Source organism: Mobula hypostoma, chromosome 1 (assembly GCF_963921235.1).
Source record: "Mobula hypostoma chromosome 1, sMobHyp1.1, whole genome shotgun sequence".
Lineage (NCBI taxonomy): Eukaryota > Metazoa > Chordata > Chondrichthyes > Myliobatiformes > Myliobatidae > Mobula > Mobula hypostoma.
The window spans coordinates 58,190,621-58,214,740 of record NC_086097.1 but is presented as its reverse complement, the minus strand read 5'-3'; the positions used below and the strand labels follow the sequence as shown (position 1 = coordinate 58,214,740).

The window sequence follows — 24,120 nt, the reverse complement described above, 5'->3', positions numbered from 1 at the left end:
AATGGCCCTGCACTCTGGACACCCGAAACCTACCAAACAGGTATCCAATCTGTCAATCCCCTTCAGAATAAAAGTTTCAATGTGATCCTTTCTCATTTTTTTAAGCTTGAGTACAAATGTAGTCAATTTAGTCCCTCCTCATACAGCAGTTCTACCATCCCAGGAGTCTGTCTGTTAGATCCTCACTGCAAATCCCAGTTTTCCTCAATCTATGCCAAAAAAAAGATACTTATAGTACCATGTGATTTTATTTTGCAAACTAATCCTTTAATGCAGACTTTATCCAAAGCTTTCTGAAAATCCAAGAACACCAGATCGACCGGTTCAACACCCTTATGGAATCCCCATTTTGCTGTCACTTAATGGAGAAATGCCAACAATTTGGCATCATACTTCTGGCATTTCCCAACACGTTCCAGTCCTTTGTCACTTTGTCTCACCTCTTTTATTTCTCTCTCATCCCCAGCCTTTGTTTCACCCTTTGTAAATAAATCAAGCCTGATGTGTGATTCTTACTTTTTAGTCCATTGTTTAGACTCTGTGGGTGTCAGTCAGGATTCTGACCCACATAAATCCCAAAGATTATTTATAAAGAATGTCAAACTGAATCAGATCCTGATGACAACAGATTTCATTTCAAATCATCGCAAGCAACTGTTAATGCAGTAACTGTGAGAGCAGACTCTTGCCTCTAACCATAAAATAGGCTCTTTCAAATGAGATGTTGCATGTCTGGCTTTAATGTAACTTCCACAGTGACACATTTCACCAGAAGTCTTCACAGAGTCAGCTTTAACACTGTCAAGTCCACCAGCAAAAATGAAATCATTCTAATACAGTGTTACGAAGCTTGGTGTGACAATATAGCATCTGAAAAATATTTTAGAATTTCAACAGCAAATAGTGATAGACATTTTGAAAAACAGATTAACTATTTACTTCTGCATCAAAACTACCACTGAGGTTTCCTTTACTAAAATTATAATATCTAAACAATTCTGTTGCACAAAAAGAAATTAATATGCAATTAAATTACACAAACGCAAGAAAATCTGCAGATGCTGGAAATCCAAAGCAACACACACAAAATGCTGGAAGAACTCAGCGGGTCAGGCAGCATCTATGAAAAATCGACATTTCAGGCCGAGACCTTTCATCAGGCCCGAAACGTCGACTGTTTGCTCTTTTCCATTTGCTGCCTGACCTGCTAAGTTCTTTCAGCATTTTATGTGTGTTGCTTCGCAATTAGTTTAGTCCACTTTACTTAATACACAGGGTGAATATTAATATTGAATGAAAAGATATTTAATAATTTGATTATCACTGCCAAATGCAGTCGTTTTCGATTTATGTCACTTGTTCCATATTTGCAATTCCTTACAACATGGAAGACGGCCTTTTTGCTCCCGGTCCATGATCGCAATTGCATCAATCCCATTCCTCAACTCAAGCCATATACCCATTTTATTGCATTCATTTTTAAAAGTTGTTCCTTACAAGGCAATGAATGAGTGCAAAATACATCTCCAAAAAAGATTTGATCATTAACTCAGGGTTACTTAATCCTGGGCATAAATCAAAGCAGTGAAAAGATGTTGGCCAAATAACGCTGACAGTAGAGGGGTGAAGGCAACTAAAGCACAATAAAAGTGGATCAAATGTGGAGCAACACTTCACCTGCGAGCCTATTGGGCTCACCTACTGTATCTGGTGCTCTTTGTCTGGCCTCCTCTATATCAGTGAGACCTGATGCAGTGTAGGGGACCGCTTTGTCCAGTATCTTTGCTCTGTCCACAACAAGCAGGATCTCCTGGTGGCCAACCATCTTAAGACCAAGCCCCGTTCCCTTTCTGACATGCAGACTCATGGCCTCCTCTAATGCCACTCTGGTTGGAGAACCAACACCTCATATTCTGTCTGGGTAGCCTCCAAGCTAATGGTATAAACACTGATTTCTCTCATTCCTAGTAATTTCTTACCCCTACCCCTTCTCTCTTTTTCCATTCCCTGCTCCCCATTCTGGCTCCCCTCTCACCTCTTCTTTTTTCCTTACCTGCAGATAACTTCCCCCTGGTGTCCCTTCTCCTTCCCTTGTTCCCATGATTCACCCTCCTCTCCTATCAGATTCTTTCTTCTTCAGTCCTTTACCTTTTCTATTTCTTACCTTTTCAGTCCTATCACCTCCCACCTTCTCACTCATCCTCCTCACCATTCATCTATCTTCCCCCTCACATCTTCACCTATCACCTTCTAGCTTGTACTCCTTCTTACTCTGGCTTTTTCCCTCTTTCTTTCCAGCCTCGATGAAGGGCCTTGGCCCGAAACATCAATTGTGCATTTCTTTCTATCGATGCTGCCTGACCCGCCAGAATTGTGTGTGTGTGTTACTCTAGATTTAAGCACCCGCAGAATCTCTTGTGTTTAGCATCTATATTTACAAGCTCAGACTTGCATTGCATAACGATATTAACCCCAGTGAAAGTGACATTGGCTGTTTCTAGCTCAGCTTTGTGTATTTGATGCCCACTGAGGTGATACAATATGGTGAGTAGTTATACAAATATACCAGCTGGAAATCCTCACTCTGGCCTTACTATATGCAAATGTGTTAAATGTTCTAGTTAGAAGTTTCTGGAAAACAATTTGGAAAGGTGACAGAAAGTTGTTTTTAGAGCAGAGTCAATAATCCTTTGGCGCTGTGAACCTGCCAGATGCCCTTTCTTTATAAACCAGATGTGCATCAAGAGATGGTTTGACAATGACGAGCAACCAGACCAAATGGACTTCAGCTGGCACATGTGCACTGTCGTCTGTAAATAAGCTTAGGTCTCCTTAAAGCACATTATAGCCAAAAAGTTACTTTTGAAGTGAGTTGTATTTCCAATACAAACAGTTCAATGACCACCACTGCTGTCATGTGGGAGTATGCCATTATCTTTCATTTTGTAGATTTTTTCCTATTTACTCAAGACATTCCAAATTTGAATCACTTTTTAAAATTGTATGTTATATTTAATCTTCAATTATCTGATCCTTCTTCTGAAAACATCCAATTGCTAGAGATCTTATTGACCTTTAAAGAAATGCTGTTTTAAAGTCTGGATGAAGATTCTAGGAAGTTTTATTTATTTTTCCAATATAGAGGTCGTGCCTTGGACTTGGGCAGTAAAGTTGCTGAATTACAAACTATACAAGATCTTCACTGCTTGGATTGTTGCCATCCAAAAACGCAACATTAAAAAGTTGGGTAATGATTCCTGTGTTTCTTTCACAGTATGCTGCTATTTTACAAGTGCACTGAAATTTCTGGTGCATTAATCTAAATTTCCTGCACCATTTCCAAACACTTCTCTTGGGTGTGCCTTCTTTTCAATGAAACCCCAATTTGATGTCCTCTAGAGTGGATGAGATCAGTTCAATGCTACTAATGGATCCTCTCCAAGTGGCAACCACCATGTATTCCAACAACTCTGTCTATATGGTTGTTTATTCCTGCCCAACTCTAGCAGTCCAGCACAATGTCAGGACGAGATGACCGACATTGAGTTGACTGAGCTTCAATAAGAACATCTGGAATGTTTGCAATTCAATCAACACTACTGCCATCTTCAGTTCACCCCTTTCTTCCAGAGCATGCCCAAGTCTGACTCTTGCAGACAATGTCATTCACTACTTTACATGTACCAAAATGTTAAATTACACTATTTTAAAAAAAATTAGCTCACGGCAAATGGTTCAGCATTTAGATAATTTCATCGCGTTTTCTTTTGGTTCATACTTCTTTGCTAAACATCTTAGCCAACTCAGAAATGGGGTGGAAGCTAAGTAATGCTTGTCCAACACTGGCACAACTCTGTAGTTACGTGTCAGTTTAAAATACATGTTCCAAAGCGGGTGTGAGGCAAATGAGACAAGCTGAAGAATGATTAAATTTAATATTTTTTTTCTATTTATCCATTTCTCCTGCTTTAGACAATTGTATTAATAGGCAGTGATGGCATTGTTCAGCCATTTACTTTGGAAGTGTTCCTGTGTGAACTAATGAGTGAGAGCTAAATTAGCTATTGGACAAACAGTCATTAACTCTGCAGTGTTTCCTTTCTAATTGTGCGTTAAGATTAAATTTATGTGCATTTTTGGACTGAGTAATTTGCCAGCTATCAATTTGTAGAAATCACATTATCAGAACCAAGAACACCAACCATGCAGCACAGCAAATGCATGGGGAAGGTCCATGTGATCCAGTCTATTAAAAACAGAAGACTAGCAAAGCACAAGGGCACCCCTTTGTGGCAACATCCTGGTATTGCAAACAACTTTTCAAAAAACTATGCCCACATATGAACACACAGGGATTAGTGAGGTGATTTGCTTACATTCCAACATTGAACTTATCCAGACAGATTTTAGGTAACTATATGATGAACAAATACAGTAATAAAGGGGATATGCAATATAATCAGCTAAAGATGCCGTTGCTTGGCAAAAAAAAACAAGGACATTGGACAAATTTCACATAATGTGAACTAAAGAAAAGATAGAAAACAAAAGAAACTAATTGTAAATAGTGCACAGGAGCTGAAAAGGATCAGTATAAGACAGAACACTCAACATTCAAGGAATATGTTCCCAATAAGTTTACACACCAGGCAGTGGGCTAGAACTACTTGCAGCATCCAAGGTATACATTGCTGAAAGATCCAAACATTTGAAGAGAGTAAATATGAAGATCTGTAATAACAAGCCAAAACAGCCAAGTCACTTTAATGGCAAAAACAATTCAATGACTTCAAAGCAGCAGTACTATAAATTATCTGTAACCCAGGATATGAAAATAAATAAATTATACCCTGTTCAACAAACCAAAGGAAATCTAATTGAAATGTTAAAGCTTGGAAATCTTTAGTAAATAATGCTCAGATTTCAAGAGCTACAATGGCACAAAAATTACGCTTCTCAGCAGCAATCGAGTCTGTCAGGCCAGCAAGAAATGAATGGCTTTTTTTCCCTACTTTTGATTCCTGTTTATACTTGCTATTTAATCAAGTCATAAGTTCTTTCTCAAGCATTCCCTCATTTACTATCGTGGAGCAAATCTGTAACTTGCCTACCCTACAATGGCAATACTGATGCCATATCATCCAGTAGGGGTTAAACATCAGTGGTATAAACACCTCTGGGAAGCAAACTCAAAAACATTCATATTGATAAGCTGGGCTTTTGTTAGCTGGTAAGATGAGTTGTACATGCAAGTGTGAAACTCAGTGCCACAACCTCGGTCCCTGTTGGCCCACCCACAACCTTCTCACCAGTCAGTACTGATTTGCTGATCTTACTCACAAACTGAAATGCAAAATAACAAAGATTGTCAACCACGAAGTAGCATAACAGAAAATTAGATTGTATCTGAAAATTAAAATTCACAGTCATGAATAGAAATAGAATCAATGGAACATTCCTGCCCTAGCATTTGGTAAAATCATCCACCTACAAAATCAATCTGCAGTAAAAATATTAGTTAACTTGTAAACGATTGAACTAATGGAAAGAAAATGCAGATAGAATGTTTAATGATACGATCCGACCGAAAATGTTTGTTTTCATTCAAAGTGAACACAAGTTCAAATGCCTGTAATCAAAAGATGATTCACCAGGGCAAGCATTAAATATGAATTAACAGGTTCTGCATGGTGGCCAATGAGATAAAATCATTAATGCACAAATTATTGGCAGCATACACTAAATGGTGAAGAAAAATCAGATTACTTTCTTAAAGGCGACAACATAGAACATAGAATAGTACAGCACAGTTTAGGCCCTTCGGCCCACAATGTTGTGCCGGCCCTCAAACCCTGCCTCCCATGTAACCCCCCCCACCTTAAATTCCTCCATATACCTGTCTAGTAGTCTCTTAAACTTCACCAGTGTATCTGCCTCCACCACTGACTCAGGCAGTGCATTCCACGCACTAACCACTCTCTGAGTAAAAAAACTTCCTCTAATATCCCCCTTGAACTTCCCACCCCTTACCTTAAAGCCATGTCCTTCTGTATTGAGCAGTGGTGCCCTGGGGAAGAGGCGCTGGCTATCCACTCTATCTATTCCTCTTATTATCTTGTACACCTCTATCATGTCTCCTCTCATCCTCCTTCTCTCCAAAGAGTAAAGCCCTAGCTCCCTTAATTTCTGATCATAGTGCATACTCTCTAAAGTAGGCAGCATCCTGGTAAATTTCCTCTGTACCCTTTCCAACGCTTCCACATCTGGTCCAATGCTGCGACCAGAACTGGACACAGTACTCCAAGTCTGGCCTATCCAGAGTTTTATAGAGCTGCATCATTACATTGCGACTCTTAAACTCTATCCCTCGACTTATGAAAGCTAACATCCCATAAGCTTTCTTAACTACCCTATCCACCTGTGAGGCAACTTTCAGGGATCTGTGGACATGTACCCCGAGATCCCTCTGCTCCTCCACACTACCAAGTATCCTGCCATTTACTTTGTACTCTGCCTTGGAGTTTGTCCTTCCAAAGTGTACCACCTCACACTTCTCCGGGTTGAACTCCATCTGCCACTTCTCAGCCCACCCCTGCATCCTATCAATGTCTCTCTGCAACCTTTGACAATCCTCTACACTATCTACAACACCACCAACCTTTGTGTCATCTGTAAACTTGCCAACCCACATAGGAATTGTGAAAGGGCAAAGAGTATTAGTATTGTAAAATTCAGAACAAAGCTGCCCATAGGGTGGGGCTTATGAGTATCAAGATGACTTTGGTCTCTAAATTGTGTATAACATTATTACCAAAGCTGGTGGCTTTGCACAGATGCAACCCCTTTCTCTCATCCAGGCATATCTGGTTCAAGTGGCAAGTCTAAGTCAAGATATCAGGAAATATCTGAATGCAGAAACTACCAGGATGATTACAGGATGCCGTCAGACCACCTACAGGGATCCACTCTTTATTTTCCAGAAGGGTTTACTGCCGTAGTCACATTTTTCACCAAGATGCCCCACTGGGCAATGGGAGCTTTCTATTAAGGTATTCCCTTGGCTTTATCTCCCCTGAGCACGCACAAGGTAATTTGCCCATTGCTGGACGTGGGGATATGTATACACTTAACAGGCCATCCTAGCCCAGACACAGTTCAATTCAAAGGATGGTACATGATAGGTACCTCATGGGTGCCTCCAGTCTAGCTGCAAAATGTTTGAAATCTATTGAGGGTGACCCTTCATCATCATCTTCCTGCTAGACTTCTGGTACAAGTCCTGGTTGCCACAAACTGCAGGCAACTGAGAACTTCTTGGAGAATTGATTGGAGCCCGGAGCCAGCAGTGCAGTTGCTAAGTGACAGTATCAACAGGTTTTTGTCAGTTGCACAAGTTCATTTAACTTCTAGAATCATTATGTTCCCATCCTTGGAGCTTGTATACAGATATAACTCAGGGATATCATCCACTTCTTTCTCTCTTTGTGTTTGGATGTCTTCCTGGCCAGAAGCTGTCCTGATCATTCTTCTACTTTCTACCTCAGTGCACCATCTAATGAATACAGAGCTCACCTGTACTTGTCTTGCATCGTTTTCTCCTTCATGCCAGCACCTGTTTCAGCTATATAGTTCCTCCTCCTTTTAATGGGGGCAGCTCATTTCAAGCAGCTTCAATAGTGACTATCTAATAGTCACTGTTGGCCTCCTAATGAGGTGTCCAGGTGATTTTTGAAAAAAGTCCATTTAATTAGTTGCCATGGTAACGGCACTCCACTGAGCAGGCAAAAAATACAGATCCTGTCTGATCTTCACACCTGATAAAGCTCTGATCCATTTTTGTGAGCTGTTAAACTTGGTCTCCTCATATAAAACAGCTAAAAGCTAATGAGTAGGTATTGAAAACGCACTAAAAATATTTGTGGGATATTGGTCTTAAGCTCAAAAAGGCAATATTACAATGGGAAAGCAATTATCTCTCATAGCACAGGTCCTTGACCAGCCTCCAACTGGAGAGCCAAGGTCAGTCCTAAGTACAATGTTACTTATGCAAAGTCACTGAACTTCTCGCAACTCTGTGTCTACTTCAGTCTGAGAAGATGGCTGACAGACCCACGAAAATGGAACAAGTTGTGTAAGCTTGGCACATATACTTTTATGTTTAGGAGGTTGGGGGTGGGGGGAAGAAAGAACCAGTTTTAAGAGTGATTCTGAATAATGGTTCGGGGATCAAAATGTTTCCTCTTGAGCTGATTGAAGAATAAGGATGATTTCAAAATCTGTGCTAAATTAATAGGGAAAGAAACCAGGAAGATGTTTCAAAGAGAGGGTAAAAGAAAAATGGAATCTTCTCATCTAATTAAGAAGTGTGGAGGAAAATGATTCTTAGCAGTGTGGAAGAACAGAGGGATCTTGTGTTCCAAGTCCATGGATATCTTAAAGTCACTACGCAAGTTGATAGAATGGTTAAGAAGGCATATGGTGTGTTGGCCTTCATTAGTTGAGGGGTTGAGTTCAAAAGCCTCAAGGTAATGTTGTAGCTTTATAAAACTGTGGTTAGAGTACACTTGGACCATTGTGTTTTGTTCTGGTCACCTCATTATAAGAAGGATGTGGGCATTTTTGAGAGGGTGCAGAGGAGACTTACCAGGATATTGCCTTGATTAGAGATCATGTCTTATGAGAAAAGTTTGAGAGAAGTGGAGCTTTTCTCTTTGAAGCAATGGAAGGTGAGATGTGTCTTGATAGAGATGTATAACATAGTGAAGCATAGACAGGTAGGACAACCGTCGGCTTTTTTCCCAAGGCATCAATGGCTAACACCAGAAGACTTCCTATTAAAGTGAGTGGAGGAAGGTTTACAGGAACTATCACAGATAGGTATTTAAAAAGAGGGAGTGGTAGATGTATGGAAATGTGTTACTAGGGGTGGTGGTAGGAGATGATGTACTGGAGACACCTAAGAGACACTCATGCACATAGATGAAAGAAAAATGAAGGGGTATGGGCTGTGTGGGAGAGAATGGTTAGATTGATTGTGGAGCAGGTTAAAAAGTCTTCACAAACTTTGTGCTCTACTGTTCTAAGTTCTAAGCATTGTGTAATTAGAAGAAAGAAAGTATCATAAGTGAGATTGGTTGGTTTTTGTAGCAAAGAACATCTTAGAAAATGGAACAAAAGATACCAAAAAAATGGTAGTGTGTAAAGTAGTTGGGAAACAACTTAGACTATTTTAAGAGAGCTGGTAAGTTTTACTCAGAGATATCTACAGTATAGATCAGAGGAAACTACTAAAGAAGGGTGTATACTTTTTCAAACAAGAGAAAATCTGCAGATGCTGGAAATCCAAGCAAAACATACAAAATGCCGGAGGAACTCAGTAGGCCAGGCAGCATCTATGAAAAAGAGTAAACTGTCGATGATTTGGGCCAAGACCCTTCATCAGGACTGAATATTTTTTCTCTGGTCTAATAACAAGACAGTGTAAAACATGAATCTTTTGTCAGAAGAAATTTACCAAAATGATTCCAGGAAGGGCTTCGGTTATGTAGAAATACTGCAGAAATCGGTGTTGCTCTCCTTGTAACAAGATCTGATAAAGGCATTTAAAATCACGAAGGCTGGAGCCAGTGCAAGTGTAGAGCATTCTGTGACTGACTGCATGCGAGTGGTGGAAGATGGAAGTATGTGACGAGCTTGGGGGGTGGGGGGTGTGAGATGCCAATTCACGAGACTCCATGGATCCCTGGGACAGAGCAGTTACTCACTGAAGGAAGTTCCAGATGCACTTCACACCCAGCCCCCAGCTTTATGCCAGGGAGGGCAGGAGTACCACTGGCTACCCCATCCGTCTGATACTGTGGAGAAACATCAGTACTGAACTTGGTAGTGCCTAGTACTTTGTATTTTTTTAATCTTTCCAAGTTAGGTGTTAACATTTAAATGTGTTTTTAAGTTCTTTTCACTTTACTAATAATTTGTTTAGTTGTTTAAGTCCATTTTGGGGCTACTTTTTATGGGTCACTAAACATGAAGGACATCCAAAACTTTGCTGTCTTTATCAGTGGGCAATCAATTAGAAGGTGTCAGATCTTTTCAGAGATTAGGTTTCAGAATAAAACAGTTTTATGTGCCACTCAGACACTGCTCCACCTTGTAGGGCGTAGAGAGTCAGTTAATTCAGGTCACCACATTTAAAAAATTAAATGTAGGCTGGCAGGACCTCAAGCAGCAAGATCCAGGACAATCCAATATGCAGAAATCTATAGCCTGCTTGAATTATACTAGATAGTTGGACTTGGTATCTTTAACTAGATTAGATAATCTGATATGTTCCTTAAAGGAAATCAGTTTCTAAAAAAGACCTGAATATCAAAAATATCTGAATATCAATATTAATATGAACTGGAATCTTCACCTCAAGTAAGTAGGATACTAAGATTTCAAAATCAAGCAAGACAACTTGGATTACAAAAGTTTCCCTTTTTTTAACTTCTAACCGTAATTAACAAACAGAATTCCAATTAAAAAAAAAAGAACTTTAGCCATCTGAGAGCCTTGGTGTTTGCAAAGGTGATACATAGACACTGTAGGTATTGTATCTGTCACAATGAGATTAATTTTTAATACTGGAAACTGCTTGTGCAGCAAGGCACACTAATCCTCAAGGCAGCAAAAAACCTTCAAAGAGTACAGATAATCATCATATCCTCACTGTTTCACTTTCTAATGTAAAAAGGAATTTCAGCTGTTGAACTTGTTGGATCGCAGTGATTAATGTGTATAGTTTTATTTTACTGGCATGACTCCAAAAGAAACCATACGTTTCATTATCTCGCTATCTCATATGATACAGTACAATTCCACTTCGGTTTTGTATTTACTTACAGAATAAAGGATGATGAAGGACGTTATCAGTCCAGAATCCAGAACCAACAAAAGAGTCTAGTACTCACAGTAACTTTAGCATCCCCATAATCTTTCTATCAGGGAATTAATTGTCTGACTCACTCTTGTAGCTTTGGATGAATGTGAGTTACCTAAAGGGGATCGCTGCAGAAAATGTCTGTTTCTTGTTTTGTAACAACATGAAGTACGGAAATACAACCATGAACATAGAACAATCTAGACCCATAATGACCTGAAATGTCTTGTGTTTTAAACCTGGGTTCTAAAGACTTATTTCTCATTTTGAGGAAACTATCCTTTGGCAGGTCACTCAACCTGCATTATAACCTGCTGAAGGGTCTCTTGTGCCCCAAAATACATATTTATCTTTCCCAGCCCTGACTATTTCAAATTGCATCAGCACAGCCAATACTGTAATTTAACTTGAAGACGTGGACAAAATCTGGAATAACTCTGAGTTCCACTCAGAAAGCCACAGAACACTCAGAAAATTAAAGTTAGATCCTATTCCTGAATTTTGAGCTTTGTCTGGATACTGGGGGCTGACGATGAGGTCAGGTTGAAAACAGCAGGGATAGAAAAAGTGGCCGGTTAAAGGAAGGTTTAGGTCACTGGGAGACTGTCCTCTTTGTGCAAGTGAAGAAGGAAACAGTATGTGTGCAACGAGGAACCACGAGCTAGTATGCACAAGGGATTGAGAACAGTTAAAGAGAGCAAATCAGTTACTTGGTGGATTGATGCCATGCTATAATGTGGTGGAATTATGCTCCAGAGGGAGGCTGCATGACTTAATGGAGCATTAATGTTTAGTTTCAGATGAACGAAGGCCAATCAGCCATGACAAGGGCAACCTTGGTCATCAGTTTAATGACGTTATGTATTTAAATAGAATGAATCATATTGAGAACGGAATATTCAAAAAGCAAAAATGCTGCAGATATGACAGATATTAATATGATCAATCTTACTCTTTTGCTATTTAGTGGGCAGTTCAGTATTACCATTATTTACATGTTATTTTTCACAGCTTTGCTCAAATAACTTTTAATGTCATCTACCAAGGTCTTGCTTTTCTTTCAAGCAGCTATTCCATCTGTAACAATTTTGCAATTCTATTGAAATGCATGCCTTTCAATGTTTGCTTCTCTGGAGGCTGACTGACCTCTGAGAGTAAAGACAGAAAACCAAGTAAATACTCACCCAGTCAGGCAGCATCTTTGGTAGCAATTGTTTCAAACCACGTTCTCATTCCTACAATTTACTTTTCACTCATTCTTGCTGCACCAAGAGCGTAAATGTGGATCTCCTTTGCTGCTTGTCTTCATCTTCCAACCTATCAGCTTCTGAGTTCAAAGAATCATTCTGCATTATTTCTCCCACTTCTAACATGATTCCAGCACTGCCTTCCTCCTTCAGCAATCCAAAGGGATTGCTTGCTTGACAGTTCCCCTGTGTACTGTGCTTCTCATGACACGTTCCATGCAACTATAGGAGATGAACACTTGCTCTTTTACCTCTTCCCTTTCCAAGATTAAGGTTCCTATTCATTCCTTCAAGATGAGGCAGAATTTCATTTGTATGTCTCTGAATTTAGTGTGATTACAACGTGGTTACAACAATTTGATGCTTACAAGGTGGTGCCCTCTCCATTGGTAATTGTTTTACACAACAGCGAAGGGAAGCTGAGCTGCCAGACACCTGTTATTTTAATTCTCCATCCTACTCAGACCTCCTTAATCTTGGCCACTTCTGCTGTCCCACAAAGTTTGACCTAAGCTTGAGAAACAGCATTTCATCTTCTGCCTGATCTATTCACAGTATGAAACAGTGAACTCTGTAATTATAGATAACCAGCAATCTCAGGTTCAATATTCTTTTGGGACTTGACAGTGTAATTGCCCTGGCTGCAGTGTCTCTAGCCAGAGATCAGTGTCTGAAACTCAGAGTTGGCTGCTCAAGGCAGAGTACAGAGTGCAGCAACATTTCAGAATCCTTTACCCAAGCGTATTGTGCTGTACAGGTTCAGTTGCTGATTTTAATTGAGACAGGGAGCAATTGACTTTTGAACGTTCAGACAATCAGGGGATAAGTGCTGGAAGGTAGCAGTTATTAAATAGGAAGATGCAAGTGGACAAACGGCCTGCTTGCCTGTCTATCCTTCATCTTCTTAAACTTCTAACAATGTTAAAGCAGTGGGGGTTTCTTGATCATTGCAACTGAAGTGTATTCAAATTGTAGATAGGACTTGTTAATACTGATAACCTTAAATGCAGTGAAACATTCATTTATAATGGGAACTGGCCTCTTACAGTGTTGTGTGTAGATATAATATGAGTATGTAATAGAATAGAGATAGGTACATAATACCAGCCAATATGTTCAAAATATTTTCTTGAACATAGCAACTATTAATGGTTAGCAAAATGGAAAAATGAAACTCAGTCAGGCTGGACTCTGCTACCAGCATGAATGAGTCAAGAACATTAAATCACTTCTCTTCTCTTGATCGTAAAATTATAAGTTGATCTGAAATTCATACGTTAGGATTATATCAATTTTAAATATAATAGCACAAAAGCTAGAAACTAGCTCATTGGCGTCTATTCCTCTTAGAATCTTGTCCAGGTTCAACAGCCGTTTTGATAAAAGTCAATATTATTTGAAATTCTCTCTGTAGAGCAGCGAACAACCTTAATAAACAATAACAATGAAGGACTGAGATAATATGTAAATTATAATTCATATGTAAACTAATTAGATGTTTTAAAATCTAACCTACCCACACAGCAGAAGCTAATACTGTATTTTACACCTCACTAACTTAAATCTATCTCTGGTCATTTCCAGAGTTGTTGTTGGATTCTACTTTCAACTTTAATTTTGTATTGAATTTCATTGGTCTAGGACAGAAATATTATATTTTTTAAATTTTCAAACAATTATGTACTTAATAGCACAAGCAACAAGTAGAAAGTTTTCACTCTTTATCCAATAGGAGTTGACATGCATTAAGATATTTGATACTTCATGTGTGCCACATAATTTTTAATGAAACAATTTCCTATTACTTCCACTTAATGATATGATTTTTCTAAAAATCCTGAAGAAATATAGTTGATAGAAAGCAGTTGATTATCAGATTACATTTTAAAACATATTTTTTCTCTTATCCTGAAATGCTCTTCCAGGATAGCTAGACATCTGTTGAGTTTGATACACACACTTTGAATCACTGCGCATATGGTTATTCTCAGATTTGAGAACAAAACTTCACATTTGCAACCAGAAAAAAAAATGCATCTTTTCAGGAAAGGGATGGAAGAGGTACAGCCAAAATAAAAATAATGAACTAGACATTTTTAAGCAACAATATTTATAAACATAAATTATGGCAATCCTTATAGATAACCACCTCACTTGGGTGTATGTTCAACTGTTTTGATTTTAAAACTTCAAACACTGCAAAAAAATTCAGAGCATACACAGCCACTGTGTACAACACCCACAGAGTGTAGACTTTGTTGAGGAAGGTATTTATTTGTTTGTTAGTTTTACGGTCAGACTTTCCTAATCAAGTAGTTTTCATTTGCAGTAGTAAGTAAGGATAAGTGCCAGTGAGGTTCCTTACACAGTTAAATTAGTAACTGGCAAGAATTGGTGAACTGAAGTTACTGTCAGTGGAGTCAGAGTTTGTGGAATGTGGATATAAGTCAGTGGGTTCTGCCAAACAGAGCATGTCTGAGCAGAAACTACGGTGCCCACTAAGTGCAGTGTCCATGGAATGTGGACTTTGGTGAGACAAAGGAAAAGATTTAAAGAAAACAAAATACCGAAGGAATCTTGTTCTTCTTAGTTAATGTGAATGTGAACCTGCGTTAATCTGGCTAGTGCTCTTGTAGTTCTTTCCTCTACCTTAAAGGGATTTGCAATGAGTTGAAGTCCATTGCAGACATTTAACTAACACTGGTTTGGAAGATGCTGTCAGAGTAGCCTAGATGAATAATACATGGTCCACTAACACCACAATAATAGCTAAGAAAGCACAGCAATGCTTGTTTTTCCTCAGGACACTGAAGAAAGCTGGTCTACCTGAACAGATGCTGGTGACCTTTTACCGCTGCACCACAGAGAGCATCTTAACATACTGCATCTCTGTGTGGTATCTCAGTTGTACAACAGCTGATGGGAAAGCACTTCAGCAGGTCGTCTCTAACGCACAGAAGATCATCGGGACACAGCTCCCAGCCCTGGAGGACACCAACAGCTCTCGCTGCCTAAGGAAAGCTACAAGCATCTGTAAGTACAACACACACCCATGCAATCATCTGTTTGAACTTCTTCCATCTGGCAGACGTTATAAGATTTTCTATGCCCGCACTTCCAGACTGAAAAATAGCTTCTTCCCCAGAGCTATAATTGCTCTGAACCAATCGATCAAGCATCATCCATAAATTTGTTATATTGCTACTTTAATACTGGTTTTGTGGCTGTCATGCATCTGAGTTGTGCTTTTGTACTGCTGGACATTGCTTGTACTGGCTGGTTACTTGATTTTATTTATTGTTTTATAGCATTGAGTATGAGAGTTGCAAACTCATTTTCACTGTATCGATGTATGACAAATTGTACTATGCAATGACAATAAAGATATTTCATCCTTTCATCCTATTTCATCCTAACTATAGTGCATTGTTATCAGGACGCTGGAGCAGAGATCCAATCGCAGACCCAGTACTGTGCACACAGTGATATTAACTGAGTAATAAATCCCGAGGTGTAAACAAAGTCAGTGTCAAAGTTCAGGCAGAGATCAAAACATCCAGAGAAATCCAAAAACAAGAATCGGGAAAGAGGCAGAGTCAATATTCAGATGGACAGAGTACAGATATGAATGCTGGAAGGGCTCAGGAAAATTCCCTGGCAGAATCTGGCAACAAACAGGTGAAAACACAGTACTGAAATACACTGAGCAATAAACAGACAGGCAGATGATAGGTGGAGCACAATGAGACACAGGTGGCAGCAATACAGGTAATAATGAGAAACAGGTGAGAGACGGAGTACTCAGTAATACATGGGCCAGAGTAGAGCAGGAGCAGGGACAAGAGCACATGGGGCATGAAAACAAACAAGAGCACATGGCAATACAAAACCACAGACTGACAGCTAGGGGGAAGCACACAAAAAGACTAGGTTCAACTGGAGGTACTGACAACTGTGTCGACTGTACACACTACAGCTGATGATGCTAGTGCTACAGGATTGTACGTTTAGAGCAATTAGTGAGGTACCTATCAAGTGGGCTTCTTTGATCTGAATGGTACATCCACTGAAGGGTCAAGCAGCAGCTGTGGCTCAAATACCATCTATAAGTTTGTTGGTGACACCATTTTGTTGGCAAAACCTTAGACGGTGTTGAAGAGGCATGCATGAATGATATAGATCAGCAATTAAGTGGGGTTGTAACAATAGCCTCACATTGAATGTCAGCAAGAACAAGAAATTAATTGTGGACTCCCTACCCATCACCCTCCTGGTACTTATCCCTGCAAGCATGCAAAAGGTCAGAAATGGACCAAGTCATTTTAAGGATAGAGTGGAAGTTGGAGGCAAAGTTAACAAAATTAATGAGCTCATCATTGGTGCATTAAGTAGCACCAGTACAGTCATCAATGTAGCATGTTACCAGGACTGTTCCACGTAGCCAACAAAATTGCAGGATTAGCTGGGGCCCATGCAGATGTGCATGGTCCAAGGGTGCCCTTGCGTTTGCAGAAAGTGTGAGGAGCTGAAAGAGAAACTTTTGAGGGTGAAGACGAGTCCTGCCAGATAAAGGAAGGTGGTGGCGGAGGTGAACTGGTCAGGTGTTTTTCCGAGAAAGAAGCAGAGAGCTTTCATCGACTGGTAATTCATTTTCATAGATGCTGACTTCTTCCAGCATTTTGTGTGTGTTGCTTTGCACTTCCAGCATCTGCAGAATCCCTTGTGTTTCTGAAAGGGGTGATTCCCTGATCGTAGCTGCACTGGTTCTCATCTTCCAAAGTTACAAGTTTTCTGGAACAATTTGCACAGTTTAAGTATGCAAATGCTAAACTATGTAAGAAAGGAGAGAGCGAAAAAACTCATTTAGCATGACATCTATAGTTGGGGAAAATTTTGGAATCTACTGTTTAAGTATGTTGTAATAAGGCACTTAGAACATAATAAATGGAGCAGGTAGGATCAACATGGATTTACGGAAGGGAATACATTTGAAATATCCATTAACAACCTTTTGAAGTTACAATTGGCAGAATAAGTAGTGAAGACATGTACATTATGTATTTGGATATTCAGAAGTCCATCCTTAAAGTGTTTCACATGAGGCCATTAAACAAGGTTAGAGATGTGGAATTGCAGGGTAACGTATTGAGTAGACTGCAGATTGGTAATGGAAGGAACAAGTTGCAACTGAAGAGCCCCAGGGATTGGCTCTGGCTGCACAGCTGTTCACAAACCTTTCGGAAATCCAATTGGTTTATTATTGAGATACAATAAAAAGCTTGACTTGCACACCCAGTGCGTTGAGGTAAAACAGTATCAATGTACAACGAAGTATAACAGTTACAAAAAAAGTGTGTGCAGAAAAACAATAAGGTGCACGATGATATTAAAGTAGACTGCGAGGTCAAGGGTCCATCTTATTGTGTTTGCTCCCTTCATCCAAATCACTTTAATGACTGGGATGAGAGGAGCAAGGGTAATCTATCCAGGTTTGCTGATAAAGTTGAGTGACAGGACGAGTAGTGACGATAATGCAGAAATATTTCAATTTAATAGGGACAGGGTAATTAAGTGGATGAGAACATGGAATAAAGTGTGAAGAAGTAGGAAGTCAGTAACTTAGAAAAAGAAGAAAATTGCCAGAAAAATTGAAAAGTTGGCAAATAGAGGAATCTAGAGTCTTTGTTCAGTGATCACTGAATGTCAACAAACAAGGAGGGAAACAAGCAGTATGCAGGTCTTTGCTGTAAGTGAACTTGAATGCAAGAAAAAAGGTGCAATTCTGAAATTACATTGACCCTAGTGAGAGAGCACCTAGTAAACTGTCCAGGGAAAGACAGAGCAATGATTCCTGGAAAGAAGATTTTCTTTTGTAAAGGGATTAAATAGACTGGGCCTATGCTCTTTAGAAATTAGAAGGAGGAGGAGTAAAATAATAGAAAATTACAAACTTCTAATACCTCTTACCCTGTCCATATTTCCCAAAACTGAGATGATTCAAATCAGAGGTCACAGTCTCAAATAAGGGACAGAGTCAACACGAGACTGCTTCACTTTTATTGAATCTTAGGAACGTTCTACCTAAGAGGTCTGTTAAATTTCAGAGGTTGATACTTGTTCGGATATTAAGGGACCCTGGAGGTATATGGTGCTTTAGTGATAAAAGTCCAGCCATGATCCAATTGAAGTGCAGTGTGGACACAAGGCTGAATGCCTACCGTTTCTGTTTCTGTTTCTCATGTTACTACCTTCTTAGATGAAAATTGCTATCACATCTACAATGGTGCTGAGGAGAGGAATTAATTGGTACTTGTGCTTCTCGCCATAGATTACATGAGGAATAGACAAACGACTTTGAAAGAATGATCCTTTAGGGAAACTGATCTTGTGGTATTTGAAACCTCTTGCCATGCCCTGGCAGTATACAAATGATCAGAGAGTCTGGCAGTGAGGCTTGATTTACAGAGATGAGGTAGGTGAAGCACTCATCCAGTGACCATGAGGTTGGAGACTGAACAGAAGGGAGCATTGCAACATACATTTGGCCATATGCTCATTCACTGTGAGATGGATTGGAATAAACAAGGAACGGTGGTCTACCATAGCATAGCACATTGCAGAGGCATTGGCACCCCAAGGGGATTCTGCAGGTTTGGCACGTGCAGTATGTTATTACTTATTTGGATTTCTAAATCATTTCTCTGAAAATGTAATTGTAAGTTGATCAAGGCAACCATCATGATTCTGAGTGGGTTTCAGATTTGATCATTTAAGGTGATTATGAATATATAGATAGAGCTGGTATTATGTAGAAAATATTGCCAGAAACATTTTAGGGATTTTGACTGGGGTTAAACTTCAGGCAGATTTCTGAGACAAATCAGGGTTCATATCACACATTCTATGAGTAATCAATCCTTCAATACACCAAATCAGATAAGTGACTCTTCCTGACAATCAACCGCATATTAACAATTCCTTTAAAATCAATGTTCCAGCATATCATGTGGTTAACAAATAATATATGAAGCATGTGGTCAAACTTGCAGTAACAATAGGAAAAACTTGTCATTTGAAGTAATACGCTATGATATTCAGATCTTGTGGTTAAGGAACATGATTTATGCTTATATTTCTAACATTCTGATTTTCTTTAAAATAGATGTAATCAAATTGCCAGCTCTTATTTAAATATTAAAAACTAATTGTTGATTTCAGAGATGAGTTTAGTTTTTAACATTTTATTTGTGTTGGTGACTGGTGTTAAATATTCCCCCCATTGCCACCTTTTGTCTTTTTATTATGAAGAACTGGTTCATCTCCTTTTTATTATGGAAATAGAATTTAAGATGCAACTATCACTCTCAGTACCAGCATTGTTGGTAATTATATAGCAGGGAAATCACATGGCACATTTTTAATTGTTGGAAATATATAAGATACAATTATGTTTTCCCGAAAGTCTTGTATGCATGGTTTATTGAATATGAAGCATTGATTATGAATGCCTCATACATATTCAATTCTGCTAATATCAAATAAAATGCTAAAATGGAAAAAAATCCCATTTAGAAAGTGTAATTGTAATGGGATTTGATGGATATTACAAATGGGTTTTGCCTGTGTGGAATGTATTTATACTGCAATTATATTACCGTGGCATTTTAGCTGTCTGTACACCTCAAAAAGGAAAAGCTTCTGATAAAATAGGAAGAATAACAGATTCATTTTATACAGATTTTCATAAGTAAATGTATCCTTAATTTAAGAACTATAGTTATAATAACATATACAAAGGAACTGGGAGTACGATGATACAATTTCATGTCACCTTATTTCTGAAGCATGTCCTATAAATAGAATAATCATCAGTATATTAACATTGTGAATCTGTATTTGGTGAAACAGTATGCAAGACAATGTAATGGGAAGCTGCAAATCTGCATCTTAATTCATTGACTGAAACTTGCTTTACAAATTATTGATGTGTAGTCCTGGAAACAGATGTTGAAAACTGCCATAACAGGGGGCAAAGTGAGTGTCGTTGCTAGTACTAATGAAAAGGTGCTTGGGAAGCTGAAATTTGCTGAAGGTAGATAAGTCACCTAACCAGATGGACTACACCCCAGGGCTTTGAAAGAGATAGCCGAAGAGGTTGTGGAGGAATTAGTCATGATCTTTCAACAGATACCAGATTTTGGAATGGCTGCAGAGGACTGGAAAATTGCAAATGTCACTCCACTCTTTAAGAAGGGTGGGAGGCAAGAAAAAGGAAATTATGGGTCAGATTCCAAATGAGAAGGACTACAAAATGCTCTCCATGTTTACGGGGGGGGGGGGGGACTTTACTGCAGGTTAACCAGGTCTAGTTTCGCTCACCTTTCATATTTTGTGAAATGTATTCTCTGCATGCTCAAAAATCATGGAAGTGATTATAAGCAGCTGCCATTTAAACAGTATATTGCATCACTGAACTTGAGTTAAATCCCTGTAAAGAATAAATACATGCAATTAATTTTAATAGTAACATATATGACAAACAGGTTAAACAAGTTATAACACTTGACTCGTGTTTTATTGGTGTTCATAAAATTATTATCATTGTATGTCTGTCTTGGAAGGGGAACAGAATTTATGGCAATTTTGATGTTATGTCAAAAATGCATGCATATTTTGTAGCCAATTTACATGAGACACGTGGGCAAATTATCTGCCCAGTTTTCACCGTTCTTTTGTTAGTGGGACCAGGAAATCTGAACAGAGAAAGGTACCATTTCATTGCTACTCATATGAACTTCTGACAGACACAGATTACATCCGATCTTTTATGAATGTGTTCAGAACAAAGGCTCTAGAGAGAGTCATATCAACTGACAGATTTTACTCCCAAACAACACTAGTTATCAGGAAGTTCAAATTTATTTTGCTCTCCTTTCAGGCCTGAAATGATGTTGTTGCCTGGAACACTCATTCCTCATTCCAAATTACCAACTGAAGTCGGTGTGAAATTGTGTCACAGGAGACACTAACGGTGTTTGGTTGGTCTCACCCTGCTAAGCATTTCCCTATCCTCAAACGTTCAGATTACTCACAGGGATGCAGGACAGTTTCATGCTCATTGATACATACTACTGTGCTCTCATGTAGTCTGAGTTCTCAGGGACCAGTTTTGTCCCAGCAAATTGCTGCAGATGTATAATGAAAGGAAACGAAAAACCGAGACACTTTAAGCACGGACTGATCTGAATTGAACAAATTTCAATGAGACCTGATTGATTACTTTTATTCATGGAGCCAATGAAGGTTTTTTCAGCCCAGCACCCCCATGCAAGTTCAGAAAGAGCTACCCAATCTGAACCCCTTTAAGCAATGACTCCATGACTCTGTAATTCACTTCTAGCCCCTTTTTTAATGGAATGAGGATTTTTGTCCCTTTTAACCTTGAAAGCACCACATTTCAGACCACCCATTGTCGTGGTTTCACAAATGACAAGGAAGCGCCGAAGATTCTTCAAGAAATGTTTAAACTTTAATTTGCAAAGTAAAGCTGAGACAGACAGTGGACTAGGCTGTGTAAGTCTGTCACTGACTGCCCCCTTGTCGTTTTCACACAACATCCTTTATAGCCCTTCTGGGTTAGCCTACCTCCGTAAGTTTTTTACTCTAACTAATAAATCAATCACTCTTATCTCTCTTACTTGGTTACATTCGTTTTTCTCGAGGGGGTTAAAAGTACACAGGTTTCATTCAATGGTTACGTCCCAAATACCACAGTAATCCCACGCACTCAGTAACAGACACTTAATGCATAGTAAAGGCATAGTCAATATCTGAATAAACACCCAATACGCGATAAAAACACTTAAAATAAACACCTAGAAAACAGAGTTAAAATGTTTTCCAATACCATCAAGTGGAAATATTTTCTAAATTCTCCACTACTTCTTTTCCCATTCACTTTAAATTTGTATCCACCCACCACCCTCCAGATTTGATCTTGTGACTAAGGGAAGTTGCTCCCTCCTATTCCCATTTCCTCTTTCTAGGCCTTCCATAACTTTAGACACCTCAGTTCAGCTACCTCCAACCAAAGAAAAAAGAATCCTCTGTTACCTATTCTTCATACAGAAAAATAAAACTTCATCTTCTTCACCCTCTCCCACACAAGCACATCTATTCAGTGACCAGACCTGCATGTTACACTCAAACAGTAGCCTCACAAGTGGGGTATGCAATTCCAGCATCACCTCCTTTGTTTTGTTTCCACTGGTTCACCTATTAGAGTAGAATTCCTGCTCTGCTGTCTTTAAGATCTGTGGTCATACTCCTGAAGCTCCCTCTGCTCCTCCATGAAGCCTGGCAGTTAATGCATATTTCACCTTGTCTTGTTGCATTTCCCTGAAACTTTGACCTCATGTTTCTCTGATTTGACAGAAGTCTTCCTAAGGCAAAAGGTTTACAACAGCAAAACACACAAAACGCTGGAGGAACTCAGCATGCAAGGGAGCATCTGTGGAAAAGAGAACAGTCAACATTTCAGGCCAAAACTGAAGTCCTGCTTTTTTCCATAGATGCTGCCTGGCCTGCTGTTCCTCCAGCCTTTTGTATGTGTTGCTCAGAATTCCATCATCTACAGATTTTCTCTTGTTTTTGAGTCTTACAACAGGATTATTTTGTTGTATAATTTGTAAGCCTCTTCATTATGCTCCCTGCATTCAAGCCTAAATCATAAACATGAGCAAAGAAAATCTAGGGACGAAGATCTGAGCCTCGTCAAGTTCATAAAAACACTCATAAATCAGTATCACTTGTTTCAGAACTGAGCTAATTTTCAATACAATTACATTTTTCCCTTCACTGCAATACATCTTTATATTTTTGTCTCGCTTGCCAGTGGGACCTTGTCAAAACATTGCTGAAATTCATACAAATGCACTACCTTTGTTGACTCTTTTTGTTGCCTCCTCAAAGATTTCGATAAGGTTAACCAATCACAACCTGCCCTTATACACTTTCTGACCATTCCGAATTGATTCCCCCGATAATTTATCCACTACTGGAATTAAATTAACTGGCCTGTAATTACTCAGTAGTATATCCTTTCCTCCTATTTTAAGCAGCAACAAGACATTAATATTTCTCTAATCCTTTGTTCCAATCTGTAGTTAGGGATCAATATTGTATACTGTAACAAACACATGCAACAAGTAGACAATCAGATCAATTATTGAATAAAATTAAGGGGGTGTAGTCATTCAACATCCTTATTCAATGCTTATTCAATAGGCTGGAATTTGTACAAAGCAACTCATCTCATTGTAACTGCCACTTACATTCCTAGAAAACTCATGGATTCTCTGCATAAGCTTTCACACAGAAAATAATTTTGACCAAGACCCTGCCAGGTGAAGACCTTGCTGATTGGCAATCCTACAAGAGTGCTCTACCAGGAAAGAGACTGAATTCTGGGTTGAACTGGTTGTCAAAAGCCACTAAGGTGCTCAAATATTGATGAATGTTTCTGATATTTGCAAGTGTCCAAAAACATTCTCGAACTTACTTAAAAATATCATCAAAATGAAAACATCTATCTATTAAATATTTATATACTTTACAAAGTTTTGCATCTTTGTGGTGTAATCATTTCGCTGTTTCCAATCAGTCTATTCAAACAGCCCAGGGTTCAAAAGGTACAGACTCTGATTAATAATTTATTTTTCAACATGTTTGATTAAATTTCCCTTCTAATCAATGCAAAATGTTGTACTCATGAATATAACATTGTGTTATGTATCCAGCTAATCAAACATGACAGGAATTGTAAAGTATTGTCACCGACCTGTTTCACTGACAGCATTACTGATCACCGCTCTTGATAGATACCCATAGTCCTTTCGATATCACAGTTGACTGTACGTATGAAATCATTCATGAAATGGAAACGAAGCTTGA

The 24,120-nt window shown here is 38.9% G+C and overlaps 1 long non-coding RNA gene across 1 annotated transcript in view; it reads right to left on the bottom strand.

Annotated features, from left to right (window-relative positions):
- LOC134356227 (uncharacterized) overlaps nucleotides 1-23,592 on the bottom strand; it is a 33,099-nt gene extending 9,507 nt beyond the window's left edge. The window contains exons 1-2 of the long non-coding RNA XR_010020309.1: nucleotides 23,502-23,592; nucleotides 20,548-20,656 (exon numbers count right to left, since the gene is read on the bottom strand). This is a non-coding gene — a long non-coding RNA (uncharacterized LOC134356227). The remainder of the gene's footprint in view (nucleotides 1-20,547; nucleotides 20,657-23,501) is intronic.
- Between the last annotated feature and the right edge of the window lie 528 nt (nucleotides 23,593-24,120).